This window comes from Phalangium opilio, unplaced genomic scaffold (genome assembly GCF_054372755.1).
Source record: "Phalangium opilio isolate 3A_F unplaced genomic scaffold, DU_Popi_V2 ptg000031l_1, whole genome shotgun sequence".
Taxonomy (NCBI): Eukaryota; Metazoa; Arthropoda; class Arachnida; order Opiliones; family Phalangiidae; genus Phalangium; species Phalangium opilio.
The window spans coordinates 8,695,109-8,707,799 of NW_028324158.1; the positions used below are offsets into that span (position 1 = coordinate 8,695,109).

The 12,691-nt window shown below is 35.5% G+C and overlaps 1 protein-coding gene across 2 annotated transcripts in view; it reads left to right on the forward strand.

Moving 5' to 3' along the window:
* Ten-m (teneurin transmembrane protein Ten-m) overlaps positions 1-12,691 on the forward strand; it is a 415,273-nt gene that overhangs the window by 86,408 nt on the left and 316,174 nt on the right. For both annotated transcript variants that reach the window (XM_089869961.1, XM_089869962.1), the window contains exon 3: positions 7,336-7,361. The gene's annotated coding sequence lies outside the window, so the exon portion shown is untranslated. The remainder of the gene's footprint in view (positions 1-7,335; positions 7,362-12,691) is intronic.

Consider the following 12,691-nt stretch of genomic DNA (forward strand, 5'->3'; position numbering starts at 1 on the left):
TCAATAGCTGAAACCATAATCCAACCCTACAGATACAGAACCTTTAAATTACAATTAATTCCATTCAATTAGACCAGAAAAAAATTAAGCTTCCTTATTTTTTACTATCCCGAGTGCTAAAACACAAATGCTATTATTAAACTCTCGAAAAATATATCGGACCTAACATTAAACCAATGAAAAAAAAGGTGACATCAGGCCGAAGACCCGAGAAAGTCCTATGGCTTCTCGATCGCCCTGGCGAAAACGTTTCGCCACTTTCAAACGTGTTACCATATATTTTTTTTTTACCTTCTCTCTCACTCTCTTCCTGTTCACAACCTCCCTATGTATAACAGGATTACATTGTATCCTGGACCCAAATAGGCTTAAATGTTTTTTCGTTCGAACAGCGTGGCTTACACCAACTTATATCCTCGCTTACATCACAACACAGGGTCTATGCTATTCGAAAAATTTACGTACTTTACATAGCGAGCTGTGTTTACATTATCGCTAAACAATAGGCTTTTCGCGCGGAAGCCAGCTACACATAGAATTTTATGCCAATGTCAAAATATTTTGTTTAATGGTTTTTATTATAGTTTCTTCTTCAAGTATTTTTTTATACACGTTACATTTTTATAAAGGCCTTAAAACGTATTCAGGTCGCTGAACATTAGAATTTCCTTTTGAAAAATAGAGAGAGAAGAAAAAAAAAAGAGTCACCTTTAGGTTAAATTTAAATTTACGAAAATTTTTAATAAATGCGCAAAGAGGATTTTTACCATCTTAGCATTCTTTTGGAGTAACTAACTTTGGGAGTTGTTTAAAGGACCATTCAGCAGACTAGAGTTGAGTCTTATGTTCCTGTCGGTTGCCTACTTAATTTCGTTTCAGTCGCGTCGGTTCAGAAGCTAGAGCAGACGACTTAAAACTAATTGCCTATATGGTGATTTTTTTTTTTTTTGAGTCAAGATTTTTGAAAACTAAAATAGATGAATCCATAATGACAAATTCCACCAAGAATCCAAAAACGTTTCACTTGTATATCTTCTGCTAAATCATAGCTACCCCAATCACGCGTCAGTAAGGCTTGATCGAGTGAGCTATGGTTAACGAAAAGACCTAACGAGGTGGTGCCATCTGTCCGAGGAAAATGAAAATTTTGAAACTAAACCCGCTAATTAATCTTTTACGTAGTAGTTGACACGTGTGAACAGGTTAAATAAGTGAGTAAAGCGACTTCATCGATGTAAACGTAAGATTTTAATTTAGTCTGAATGAGCCTTTGATATAAAATTCAGGAAAATCTTTCTTGTCGTCAGTAAAAATTGAAAAATCTTCTTAGTTACTTACCGCACCACGTTTCTTCCCCTGTTCTTAACTTTGCATTGACGCGTCCCTCTATTATTGTTGACAAAAAATATTCCCATGCCAAGAGAGAGAGAGGAGGCTGGGTGGTTGAGTGGGTGACTTGGTTACAAAGAGTGCAGGATTTTTGTTGGCAACCTTTATACGGGGAGCCAGCCTTAAGGGGTTTTCTTTAATGGGCGAAAGAATATTTTTTTATTCTTTTGTGTTTTGACGGTTGCGTCAACAGAAGGCGACTTGAGTATTATTCCGAGTCCCCTGTTCTGAGTGGAGGCTGATGACTGTGACCCTGGATGTGAAGTTGGGAGGTTTCTCTTTCGTCATTTCGAGGCTAATATTTAATTCATTCATCAGTTTAATTTTAAACACAAAAACGCCTCTTCGATGCTCAAAGTTTTTCTTATGATTTTTCTTATGATTTGTTTCGTTTTTAATTAGACCTAACCTGTCTTTATCTTCTTTTTTACTTAAGCCTAACTATTGATTATCTTCATTTATTAAGCCTTACTTGTGATAATCTTCATTTATTAAGCCTAACTTGTGATTATCTCTATTTATTAAGCGTAACTTGCGATTATCTTCATTTATTAAGCCTAACTTGCGATCATTTTCATTTATTAAGCCTAACCCGTGATTATCTTGATTTATTAAGCCTAACTTGTGATTATCTCATGCTTACTCAAGCCTAACCCGTGATTATCTTCATTATGGCTTAAGTTTATAGATTTAACTCCAACTAACTTTAAGGTATGATTACTCCATGGTAAAAGTTAGAGTACATGCAGGGAAACCTCCCTTTTCAGAAAAGTTTGATTAACGTCTGCTGTAGCAAATGATTAATATGCGGACGTGGTTTAGAGGGAAGAAGAAAAAAAACCATCGTCTTGTATGAAAAGTAGCGAGAAAAGACTTTTCTAAAAGGAAATAAGCCTTGGCTCCCTCTTTTTCTGGTAGACAGTAGACACACTAGGGGAAAAGCTGAACCTTATAGTCTGTAGGGAAAGACCGTATTTCGGTGATTAACGATTAAGAAAAAGGCGTGCATACACGATTGGAGTCATTGTGTAGCTAGGGATGAGGGCTTTGCGAGTTTTTAGTTTTCTATATACATATTATTATTTTATCTGGCACCCAAATATGTGATATTTTAGTGTCAAGATAGCTTTATTAAATGATTTTGCCAATTATTTAGTTCCAGTTACATTCTGGGAGATGAAACTATTACAATTTTGATGCGTCTTGTTAATTTAGAACTCACTGGAAAAGGTGTTAATTTTCTTAGTTTAATTTATGGTTTAATTCCCTAACTTTAATTTGACCAAACCAGAAAAATTTCTATGATTTTTTTAATATATAATGAACTACAAATTGAATTAGGTACAGTTACATTTTCAATATTTAAGTAAAGATTCCAATTCGACTGAAATGGCACTAAAGCTGAGTTAATGTACTCTAAATTACATTTGATTGAATGGGTTTCGGTTCAATGAAACTTAAGCAAGGGTTATATTAGCAAAACCACTGCTTAATTAGCCCTTGTTTTCGGTTATTTTCAACAGAAGGGGATAATAGAAGTGTGACACTCTGTATCTTCTTGATACTTTAGTTATGTAACATGATTCTTCCCAGGCTCATGCACCTTTTTGTTTGCTCTCCTGATCATCAAACTTCAGATGGGCATCGCACCGTGCTAGGGTGAATTCTATAACTGTTTGGTACTAAATCCTCAGCAATCAAAATCAAAACACAAATCTTCATTGTCTTGTCGTGCATGGGACAAAAACGCACAAGTGCATGCATGCGCCTTGGCAAATAGTTGAGCGCTAATAGAGTAATGATGAGGGAACTATTTATCGATTTAGTAACCTTGCTCCAAATTTTGGCAATGATGTTGGGAAGAATCATGTTTCAATTACCCCGCTTTGTCTCATAGAGAAGTATTATATACTTCTGTTTACACCTATTTTCGGAAGAATTTGAACTATATAAATGGCAACGAATATATATGAAAGAGGAGAGAGGAAAGGAGCTTTCTGCCATCTTGTCTAAACCTTATGTATCCATAAAAAACGTTCGGCTTAAAAAGCGAGAGAACGTAGAGTATTAGAAGCTGACACGAAAAAATCAATAGTGGAGAAATATTCTTTCAAAGCGACAACGAACGCTTAACAATAGAAGAGCTCTAGAAAAAGAAGGAAGGAATAAAGAAAGTGGCCACCGTCGTCACCACCGCTCTCGGTATAAAATATTGCTGAATATAAACGTTCAAAAACCGTCTCCCTCCTGTACGTTTTCTTAATAGCTCAAACAATATTCCTTCCTATATTTTTTTTCTTTTTGTCTTTTTTTGGTCCACTCTACATTGTCAACATAGGAAAAACCTTTGTCATATATTCTTTTTTTAAGTTATATAACATTCTCGACAAAATATAAATAGTGTAAACGTGGGATCGGATACTTGATAAAGAGATATGAATTGTTCGGTAGAGATTGTTAGGGAAGTGGAGGTGAGATAGGCAGATCTCTATACAGGTTGGGTTTACCGGAAGTGGTCAGATTGGCAGGTGGATACTTGATAAAGAGATATACATTGTTAGTTAGAGATTACCGGAAGTGAAGGTGAGATAGGCAGATCTCTATACAGGTTGGGTCACGTTGTGGGAGTAGTGGAAGAAACGATGATGCAGGTTATGGACTGGTTCAATTAATCAAAGAGAAATTTTAAGTCTTTTATTAAAAGATTAAGATTAGTTTAATGTCTGTTTAACTCCATATTTAGACAATTAGTTTGACTGAGGTTTTTGGGTCAATTAATTTGAGGATTATACCAGTTTCAATTACTAATGAAAGATATATTTGGGCGTATTAATTAAATATTTCAATATTAGTTTGTCTGTAGACTCCATAAGTCTCTAATATAACACAATAAGTTTAATTTATTAAAGTTAAGATCTACTCAAATTTAAATCTTGCAAATATCCGACGTCTCACGTTGTAAAAGAATATTGGGAGAAACTACGCCGCAAATAAAACAAAGATGATGAAAATACGTCGGCAGTTTTACGTTGCGTTGCGTTTCTAGGCCTAGTTTTTATGGATTAATCGCGTAACACTTGACCATATTGGATAAGAAAGGCTTAATCTTACTGCGCCTGTTCTTAGGGACAAGTTAAACGCGTTTAAACTATATTGAAATTCCTCGCCAAAACTTTTCATTGATGTTTTTTTCTCGATAAAAATTTATATTCTATATGACTTACAAAGAAAGTCATAAATTACGGTTCACTACCTATGGACCTTCATCTTGCTTTTTTTATTATTAGTTTTCATATTATGTTTTTTTTCCTTTACATTTTTTATATATTATATGATAAATGATTTATATGAAACGTTTTAAGGCAATATACTACTAGTGTTGAGGCTTGTTTTTAGATTGGAAAATATATGGGGTTGTTTTCAAGTTTTGATATAGTATGGTAATTGTAAGGGTTTTGTCTCGCTTTTGTGGAATATTTTCTCACTGATGTATATTGTTTTATATGAAAGGCGTTTGTTACATGGGTGCATTCATGATGTTGGGAAAGTTGTGTATATATCAGGCTTGTTGCAGTCCTGGAAGTTCTGCATGGAAAACCTGGAAACGTCAGGGATTTTGAAGTGTATGTGTGAAATTTCGTGGAAAATTCAGGGAGTTTGAAGTGTATGTGTAAAATTTCATGGAAAATTCAGGGAGTTTGACGTGTATGTGTAAAATTTCATGGGAAATTCCGGGAGTTTGGAGTGTATGTGTAAAATTTCATGAAAAATTCAGGGAGTTTGAAGTGTATGTGTAAAATTTCATGGAAAATTCAGGAAATTTCCAATTGGTTCTGTAATTTTAATATAGCGTTGATATGAAATAATATTTCTTAAAAGTGGAAATATTTTCCAGAGAAAATTATTTTAGAGTTTTACTGCAATATTTTTCCATTATTTTGTAACGTACGAACCAATTACCAGAAAGAATTGTGAATTAATTAGTCCCTTGAAAGGTCCAGATCCAAAGATGATTTTTAAAGTCGCCTAAATAGCGATATAAATTCGAAACCCAAAAACCTCGTATTCACATAGTGACATAGCAATATCTAAAAAATAACAAATTTTCACCTTCTATCCCCACAAAATACTATTGAATTTCTACGACACTACATGAAAAGGTAACCCAAATCTTGTCCCTGCTCAAAAAGAAAGAAAAAGTAAAAAGAAAAAATTGCATCTGAACAAAAAAATCGAACCGGAAAAGATTGAGCAAAACTAAAAACCCCCTCGAGTTTCTTTCGTACTTAGGTAACATTAGTATTTTGCGCCTGTTTTTAAGCTTTCTATTCCATTTGAAACTTTTCTTTTAGAGGGCTTCTTCTCTTTTGTAACGAAAGTTGAAGCTTCAGGAATCGAATAGAACCGTACTGCGGGGGTGTTAGGAAGAAAAATTTTCTCCTCGCTCGATCCAAGCTTATACTCTTCTATATGTGCCCTCTTCGCTACGTCTTGCATGGTGCAGGCGTTAACCCATTAGAAATGACACACTCTCTCTGTTTTGTCTATACTCACCACCTGCTGGTTCTCACACCTTTGTCTTTACCCTCCTTAGAATTCAAGGAGTCGAACACTTAGTCAGTAACATCGTTGCCAATTTATATTTATTTTTCTGAACATCCTTACAGAACCCAGGCTTTCATTAAATAATGCTAGTTAAATAGATTAACTACAACTAACATTACCATCTTATATTTTTTCAAATAATAAATCGATTAGCAGTAAAATCAGTTGATTGAATTAAATAGTTATCAAGGTTTAAATGAATAAAAATAATGGAAAAAAATAATTGCAATATCTGAAGCTTCAGGCATTTGATAAACCTCACTCTTATCGTGTGTTTTTTAAGTCTTTTTCCAAATCAAGACGTTTTTATATAATTGTATTTTACTGAGAAAACAGCTTTGAACTTTTTTGTATTATCTTTGACATAATGGAAGGGATCTTTCCTAAGTTGCATTGCAAGTATCCAACACCCCCTACTGAATTTAGCGCACCCTAGTGCCGTTACTTGGAACATAACCCAAACCAACCAACGACTAAAGTATTTCACTGCATGGGGATGCAAGTGGGTTTGGTTCATTTTGAGTTTGAGAGTTCTTAAGGTACGTTCGTGTTTCGTTTAGGAATTCACTGAAAGCGCGATAAGTGGAAAAGCAATGGGAGGAAGAAATCCCCGTCTTAAGCCTTGTACTGTATTAATTTTTTTTACAATGAACAAGAGAAAATGGAATAGAAACCATTGTCGTCTTCGATTCTTTACCGACACTCCGAAATTTCGCGTGGTTTTTCTTTCGCCTTGTTTTTACTGGATTTAGTTTTTCTCTTTTTTTTGGGCTGGTTTTTTTCTTCGATAGATTGTAACTAAGAGAGTTTTTACTTTTGGTGGGCGAATTGTGTGGGATTCGATTCTTTAACACGTAATGCTCATTATTTGGAAATTGATTTTTATCTTCGTTGTTGGTTAAAGTTTTGGGCTAAAGTTTAGTCGAATTTGTCGAACACGAGTCGACTTGCGAAACTAACTTGAAAACCTTTTCATGGAGACAGTTAAACTTCTAAGTTTATCAGCAGGCTTGTATAAATAAATATATGCTGGTTAGAACGTATTAGGGAAAAGTGTCGAAGAACATGGGGTTTACAACATTACTATAGAAAAAAAGGAATAAATATAAAAATAATTAGAAAAATACTCGAAGCCCCTTTGTACACACCGGTGTATTGCGGTTAAACAGTTTTACAGGCGCTATGGAGAAATACATTAGTACTTTGCCCCTATGAGTTAGGCTTCACGAAAGCCAAATTTTACATCTCATTTCTACCCATAAAATTCAAACTAATAATTAAATTAATTTAAATTTAATTTAATTTCATAATAATTAACATAAACCTTTTTTCTATTTTCAGACTATATTATCCATGAACACTTAAAGGTAAGCGAAATATTCTAATTTATGTTTCTATTAAATGTTTATCAAAATGGGTTAAAATTTAACTATAATATGCGAAAATTAAACCGTAAAGTTACGTTGACTGTCGATAGATGGCACCACGACCCCCGTATCTCTCCAAACTCTATGTAAGAAAGCCCCTAACTCAGACCGTTTTAGTTGCACTTTCAGAGTTGAGGATATGAGGGAATATTTTATGAACTTTTCCTTAACAAAAACCATATAATTAACTCTCAAAACTACAAAATAATAATAGGAAACTTTTCAAAATTATTATATTTTGATGTGTTTTATGAAAGAAAGATAGTTGGCAACAATGCCTTTTGATATGGTAAAATAGAAAGCTCTGAAAACTTTTCCACCAGTCTGCTGACTGGACTTGAGAGTAACTTTACGTGGAATTCTAATTAGCATTTTTGCTTAGGTTAGCGAAATGAAAAGAGAGAAATTTTTGGGAGTTGAATTTCCTTCTATTTAGTGACAATTTTGCAAAAATTATTTTAACAATGACTTTTCTAAGGGGCGGTTTGCTGTATTGTGTGTTGTCATAAGAGTTTTTACCTCGTTTCTAAGCTCTCTTAGTACAGTTTATCACCTAATGTAGTGCCATTATTAAAGGATAGGTCCAGATAACATAAAATTATATACCTTTAAAAACGGCCTTTATCTAAATATAAAAGTAAAAATATTAAAAAAATAAATAAATGATCTTTCATTACAAAATAATTAGCTTAGTGGCGTTTGCTAAATCGAACATATTAACCCTATGGTATTATTTGAATTCTCACAGGCTAAGAGAGGTAAGAGGTTCAGTTTAGCAGACGCCACTAAAGCAATGGCGGATGGCGCAGTAGTCCTTGATTATTTTTAAGACTAATTAAATGCCAATTATTTTTTTTTTATTTTTTTCCTTTTATATAAACGGTTCGAAATGAATTCCGTATTTGTTTAAACACCGTTTACTCTTCAAGTTATGAACTTTGCGAACAAATTTAACCCCTTTTAAAAAGATATACGATGCATTTGACTCTAGCTGAAATTTACCGTGAACAATGCTACATCATTTTTGAAACAAAAACAATTTTTAGGAACTCCACAATAACCCCTTCATTTTAAGGGTGCGGGATTTTTAGTCGATTGAGGCCGCTGTTGGGGGGAGCTTTTGTTTGCTGGAACCAGCAGCAGCCGTTTTAGAACTCGAAACCAATCATTAAAGGAAGTTTGTCGATGATTTTTGGGCAAGCGAACTCGCGGAAGGAAGCTGGGACTTGAAAACGGAGAGCTCAAATTCGGATGCACGCCTTTGGACGCTATATAGCTGCTGCATCTCGCGCGCGTTGTTTTTGGTGGAAACTGCAGGGAAAACCCTTGATTTATCACTTTTTAATTCGCTTCCGGGGAATACGATGCTTTAACCTCTAACCTCCTTTCTCTTTAATTCAGCCATGGCCTAGCTGGCTTCGTTCAGTTTTGTATCGTACATTGTATTGTATATATATCTTTTTAACTAAGCCTTTGCCGTTTTGTTTTGGACACAGTTTAGATTGTTACTAACTCAGTCAAATATACGTGGTTTTGAGTAATCCGTGAAATTGCGAGGTCTTCCTTTAAAGACAGCCATAGTTTAATCATTGTTGCATATTTAACATTTTTTCTGAGAGAGATTTAATTAGGCCTAGAAAGTGAATGTATAGTTTCATATCTTAAAATGTTGTATTGCTTATAGCATAAGTTCATATGATATGTTCCATAAATAAGTTTGTCACTGGTTACAAACTGGAGCTTTTCATGAAGTAGTGAGGTAGGTCATAGATTCGAGGTAAAGCGACGCCTGGTGAGGAGCTGTCTAAGGCTAAGTACAGACTAAATAGGAGAAGATGTACTGCAAAATTAACACCTAGTGTAGGACTTCAATTCTCGCTTGTCGTTCTCGAACTAGTTATCTCGAGCTGTAAGTCTCTAGCATTACGAAGTTTAGGAAGTGTCATTCTTTTGGAACATAACTTATAAACGTATGAGTTTCGCTATTTATGTTTGAAAGTTATTGACTGTTAGTTAAGTGTTTCTACCACATAGCCTATCTACTTTCAAGCCCTGGTGATGATGGGTTTCAAGTCAAGGGCATTGACTCAATGAGGTGTTATGTAGACACACAATTTTTAATTTAAACTCTTAGGAGAGTTAGTTTTTTATTTTTTGACGTTTGATTTATGAGGATAGGCGAGAGATGAAAAGTATCACGAGTCTAACGTATCCTTCCGCTAGTGTTAAGACTCTCTTCCTTTCTAGACTTAACCACTAGCTACGTCTGCGACTCATCCCGTTCCTATATATATGCAATCAGTCTTAAAACGCCCGTAACTTCAATAGAAACCCATAGAGAAACACTCATTCTTAAGGTGCAACCGAGAACCGCTCCTTCTTTTTCTTCTTGGTCTACTTCTGGAGCGACTATTTCCGATGTAAGGATCCGAGAGAAAAAAGGAACGAAATCCATCTTTTCAAACACTCCTTGAAGTTAGGCTTAGCTCTAGTTCTGCATCTTCCCTGGGAACGTCTATTGGGCTCTCTCTCTTCCAGGCCAACTTCCGACGTCCGACCTGGCTACTCAATCATTCTGTTAGAAATGCCCGCCGTTAGGCCCTCTTGTCCCAAAAGGGGGAGCTGAATGCCTTGCCGCACTCTTTAGAGCTTCTGACTTTTCCACGAGAATTTTATATGTATACGTAGTACGTGTCATCACGGAAAGGCGTCTAGCGCCACCAAAGGCCAAAAGGGGCAACACGTTCGTTCATTCGAGTCCCATACTTTCGTCTTTGTCTAGGAGCTAAGCGCTTCTCGGCGCCTGTGTTCCCTGTGTTTCATTGTAAGAATTCGGTGTTGTTGAAGTTGGGGAATTTCTTGTGGAATTTTTCTTAGGTTTCTGTGGCTATTGTGTAAAGGGATTTAACTAGCAAAGGGAAATTCGGAATGGGGATTAAGTTTAGACGAGTTTAGGCTTAGCGATTAGGTTTAGACGAGTTTAGGCATAGTGATTATGTTGAGATGATTTTAGGCTTAGTGATTACAACCAAAATTAAAAACTGGTTTCGAAATGAATTCATATCTAATGGGAAAACCCATGATTGGTTTAGGCCTAATTATCCGAACATTTGTTAATCATGGTGAGAAAATTATGAATCGGAACCATCCATGTTAGAATTAACCCTTTGGAACCTTAAATCTTGGTAATCACTTTGTTAGTATTAACAAGGACAAAAATTAGTCACTGGGTTATGAAATTTGACTTCATTATTAAATTATGCTTGAAAAGTTAAACATTAATTGGTTTTCGTCTGAAATTCATGACCAGAAGCAGGTAGCTACTTCAATAACAATGCACTTCTGTAAAACCCGATTTCCAAAATTAAACCCTTAGCTGATCTTGACTCCATTGAACTTTACGCGTGAAAAACATCGTAGTATATGACGTGTAGCATCCATCCCTCTTTTGCCTGGTTTTAAATTAATTTTTGAATGTCAAAATGGTGAATGGCAGCGACGTGAATTTTTGACAATACAGCTAGGAGAAGGGATCCTCCCTCCGTGAGTGGTTTTGTTTAAAATAAAGGCCAGACTAAAGATAGGATAAGCTTTGCTTTGACTTCCCAACCGTGCATGCTTGTAGAATTTTGGAATAAGCATATTTTAAGCTTCTGGCTATTTTCGATTTTGTAGTACGCGTGGTGTATAGTTTAAACCAGTTATAAGCTTTATGCAGTTTTGTTTTAATTAAAGCTGAACTCGCTTCAACAATAGAAAGGTTGTTAAGAGTGGAGAACGACTTCGCTTGATGTAAATAAGCTGACTTTTCCGACTGTGCTACTTTCTAAATTTAGAGGACGCTATTTAGGTTTTGAAGGGAGAATTAAATGACCAGAATTAACCGTTTTATTATAAGGGGCTCGTGGACTGACTCCTGGTTTTATTAATCGTTGTAGTTGCCGGTGAGTAATTACTAAAAAAAATATTAAATTAATTTTATATATGATTTTAATATTGACGTGCTAAACCAGAAGTTCACGTTTTTATTTACAAACATAGAGACCGCAACACCACGTGACGCTTTAAGCAGAAAGGGCGTGCTTTATTCACTGTCGCTAATTGGTTAGAGTTCATCAATATAAGTCGATAAAAAATGGTTGTCTAATAAGTCTCCCTTAAATGCCAGAAATGCACTGAACACTTAAAAGAATTAAAACGTATGCGAGAATTACTCTCTTTTGCCAACTTTTGACGAATATTAAATCACTGTTATTCTAACTACCATAAGTTTATATGTTATGCTACATAAGTATGACACTACATATACTTCGTAACGCTGGAGACTTACTATGAGAGCTAGTTTGAGAAAGACAAGCCAGAATTGAAGTCCTACACTCGGTGGTTAATTTTGCAGTCCATCTTATGACTATTTAGTCTGTACTAAGCCTTTAGCAGTGCCTTACCAGGCGTCGCTTTACCTCGAATCTAGGACCTACCTCATTCACTTCATGACAAGCTCCAGTTTGTAACCAGTGACAAACTTATGGAACAAAGTATCTCATGAACTTATGCTGCTACCAGTATCATCCAAAAATTAAAATAAAAATGGCCCTATTTCAAGGACTAGCTTTCTGTTCAGGGGAAAAAACGAAACACTCAATCACCCAACGAAAAATTTCGATTATATTGGAACCCTTTTTTTCGCTCTCTAGCTCTGTCTTCTCTCTTCAGAAGAGTTAATCGCGTGTTGGGCATCAAATTAAAAATCATTACCTCTCTCGTAATATATATTGGTTGAGATGAAAAACGGTGGCTAATAATTTATGTTGCTGTTTTCACGGCTGAGTTGAGAATGGGGTCATTTCGTTTATAACCATAAGTTTATAAGATATGTTCCTTCCATAAGTTTGTCACTGGTTACAAACTGGAGCTTGTCATGAAGTGGTGAAGCGACGCCTGGTGAGACGCTGTCAAAGGCAAGTTTAGTACAGACTAAATAGGGGAGATGGAAGTCCTGCAAATTTAACAGAGTGTTGTCAAAGTTTGTTACTGGTTGTTGAGAGAGCTTGTCATGAAGTGACGTAGGTCATGGATTCGAGGTAAAGCGACGCCTGGTGAGGCGCTGTCAAAGGCAAGCTTAGTACAGACTAAATAGGAAGATGGAAGTCCTGCAAAATTAACAACCGAGTGCAGGACTTCAATTTTCGCATGTCGTTCTCCCTCGAACTAGCTCGAGCTGTAAGTCTTGAGCCAGCATTACGATAGAAAGTGTCATACTTATTTAACGT